At 38.8% G+C, this 3,269-nt stretch overlaps 1 protein-coding gene across 6 annotated transcripts in view; it reads left to right on the plus strand.

Annotated features, from left to right (window-relative positions):
- The window catches only part of LOC107705640 (T-lymphoma invasion and metastasis-inducing protein 1-like), an 81,614-nt gene that overhangs the window by 31,645 nt on the left and 46,700 nt on the right, over positions 1-3,269 (plus strand). For 3 of the 6 annotated variants that reach the window (XM_016509032.1, XM_016509030.1, XM_016509031.1), the window contains exon 2: positions 2,917-2,998. The gene's annotated coding sequence lies outside the window, so the exon portion shown is untranslated. Of the gene's footprint in view, positions 1-1,123; positions 1,154-2,206; positions 2,257-2,761; positions 2,801-2,916; positions 2,999-3,269 lie in introns of those variants that run through there. The other 3 variants (XM_016509034.1, XM_016509035.1, XM_016509036.1) reach the window with 3 other exon arrangements.

The following is a 3,269-nucleotide window of genomic DNA, read 5'->3' on the forward strand; positions in this document are numbered from 1 at the left end:
AACGCGTAAAAAGACAGTGTAAGTCATTATAATCCATAATTATGTCCCCACTGGATGCAATGAATGCCTCGTTTATAATGGGTTTTTATGTTTTTGAATCATCGCTCCAGTCTGACAGGGCATCATCACAGTATGGTGAGGGGCGTAACATTTCCGTCACACGCTTGAGGTATTCGGCCAATCATAACGCACTGGATAGCTGGCCAATCACAGCACACCTTGCTTTTCAGACTGATGAGCTTTGTAAAAATCGACGCGTTTCAGAAAGGCGGGGCATAGAGGAGAAACAATAATGTACAGTATGTGGAAAAATTTGTTTTTTTAACCTTAAACCGCATAAACACATTTCATTACACCAAATACACAAAATAATGTTCTTTTTAGCAACATCATATGACCCCTTTAAAAATGTTCTACATTATGAACCTTAACAAATAAAACCTTTTAATAAAAGCCTCCTTTGAGATCATTTTGACAGACATGTTTATTGTGTATTATTTTCAACGTGTTTATTGCTAAGTTAAGTGTGGCAAAATACAAGCGCAGCCGTAATTCATATCTGGTTGCCATGACAACCTCATGCGCTTCCTGCTGCTGCTCTATGTAATCAGAGTGTGAATTTGTAGATTTTCTATAGCAAAAATAAAATGTTTTTAAAAGTGCGACTGACCAAATCGCCCGGCTCGGTAAATGCAGAAAGTAATTTTGTTTTATTTGTAACTCTTTGGTAGATACATTTATAATTTCTATTACATTACTACTACTACTGTTACTACTAAGAAAACAGATCTCTGGGGTTCCCAAAACTGCGTGGGCCCTTAGAATCGTCCTAACTTTCCCCCGCTTAGCGGCGCCCCTGTTCTCAACTCACATGTGTTTTACCCATGAGCACTTGCTGTTAGCTGCTGTAGTGTGAGAACTTTGATCGAGCACTTGGGGATGTTGCTGGCCCTGTGCTGGAGTGCTTTCTATTTTGGTGTTATCCTGATGGTTTACGCTAGCGTGTGTAGACCCTGCTCCATCAGTGAAGAGCTAGCCTGGTTTCCACGGAGACACGGGAGAATTTCTGTGTGTTTGTGTTTCCTGGAGTTTTGCGCCATCATGCAACGGGATGGAATTATTCAGACACGTTTTATGACTCGCCACACAAAAGGTCAGTGTACAAACAAGACATAGGGACTGTGAGAATGGTAAATAGGTAGGGGACTTTTTTTTTTACATTGTCTTGTTTTCTATTAAAATATGTAAACATCCATAAAATGTGATTAATTTACTTGAAAATGATTATTTCTTAATATATTAAGGTTTGTTTGAAAACAATATGTTGCATATCTGTGTATTTTAGGGAATTGTTTTTTTTTTCTTTTTTTAAAATTGTTTTCATGTAAATCTGTCTAATTTTTTGGATGCATTGATACTATTACTGGAAAACAGTACAAAACTTTCTGTTTGCAGTGTTCAGTTATTTAATACAGGCTGGCTAGGAGTGAGAGAAATGAGAAACATGAGACACATGCACACATGCAAATCAAATACTTGTTATCCTGTTTTGTTTCTGCTTTGCTCAGACATCTCCTGTCAGCTTCTCTGCCCTTTATGTGCCAAACAAGAACTCTGCGTCCCGGTGCTGATGCGTTGCTGCTGTTTGCGGTTGAGTTAGCATCCCTGTCATGAGCCTTTACTACCGTCTCTCAGCTTGGCTACGCACTGACCCAGATCTGCTCCGGTGCATTAGTCAAGACAGAGAGATCCCACTAAGAGAGAATGAAGACAGGATAGGAGAGAATCTAAAACGGCTCCAGGCAATATTATGGATAGAGGACTCGTATTTTAGCCAGAAGCAATGGTTTAAAGTTAAAAACGCCTTAATAATGGATTTACTTAGTACAAACACGCAGCTCTTCACTTCACAAGATGTTAACTGATGGACTGGAGTGCTGTGAATTACTTGTGGATTATTGTGATGTTTTTATCAGCTGTTTGGACTCTCATTCTGACGGCACCCATTCACTGCAGAGGATCCACTGGTGAGCAAGTGATGCAATGCTACATTTCTCCAAATCTGTTCCCATCTTGGATGGCCTGGGCATCTTCAATTTTAGGTGAACAGTTCCTTTAAATGATGTGACTGGAACTGCAATTCCACATTGACCTTGAGCTGGTGATATTACCAGTTTTTGTTGGTGGTTCACATTGCTTCTGGTCGTTTTTTTTTTTGCCAAATCAACCTGTACAATGATGCTTTGGCATCACAAGGTGAATAGTCACACTCACTATGAGGGGGTCTTTTAGTAAAATCCTGCATGAATAGGCTTTTAACTTCAGAATAATCATGAAACTAATCTCAGTGGAGCGAGTTCTTTGTGTTTCATGCAAATCTAATGCCACCGGATCAGTATGTGTCACGACATTTAGTGCAAGTTTATCTTCAGCATATAAATGTTTGGGGTGTTTGTTTTTAGTTGAATCATTTTGCTAGCGAGTATGCTATTCATTAGTAAACTCTACCGCGTGTGCTAACCGACCTCTCTCTCGTACCGTATGAAAATGGGTCTTTTGGATTTCATTGTGTATATATTTCCGTTCATGCAGGCGTTTATTGGAAGCAGCTGTAATCGCGGGTTGATATATCTGCGACCACACACGCACAGCCTCTCATGTGGCGGCTCAGAGTGAAGTCCGTCATCTTGCGTTTGTTGAAGCTGTCCTGAACATGCGCCTGAACATGTGTGGTCTCCAACCACAGCGGCGAATCTCTTCAATCGCTCTTTCAGTTCTAATTCTGTCGTATTTCTCGGTGGTTAGTCTAATTTTATCCCACAACAGCTCGTCCCCTCGTACTGCCTCAGAAAACTGCTGTGTTTGGATTCTTTTGAATAGTAATTTATAACTCTCTTGTCTTCTCTTTTTTTTCAGATTTTGGAAGTCATGGTGGTAGGAGCTGATCTGTATTCAGAGTGAAATCTATCATGACTGTGATGTCATTGGCACACCGCAGGTAATTTCAGAAACAGTCATGCTGTACCTGTCAGACTCAACTCTTGGTGTTATGCAAATGCATGTGTGAAGCTCATTCAGAGTGAATATGATCTCACTAAGAATGAATTTAAACATATATCAGAATTTATTTTATTTTTGAAAATGTGTTGTATTATACTGAAGCTTACTTACTGGATAATTATAAGAGTACACTTAAATAAATATTTATATAAACAAAATATTTTGCATAAATTATTTTAAATATTATTATTACTGAATATATATATATA

Source organism: Sinocyclocheilus rhinocerous, unplaced genomic scaffold, assembly GCF_001515625.1.
Source record: "Sinocyclocheilus rhinocerous isolate Xijiao unplaced genomic scaffold, SAMN03320098_v1.1 scaffold1616, whole genome shotgun sequence".
Lineage (NCBI taxonomy): Eukaryota > Metazoa > Chordata > Actinopteri > Cypriniformes > Cyprinidae > Sinocyclocheilus > Sinocyclocheilus rhinocerous.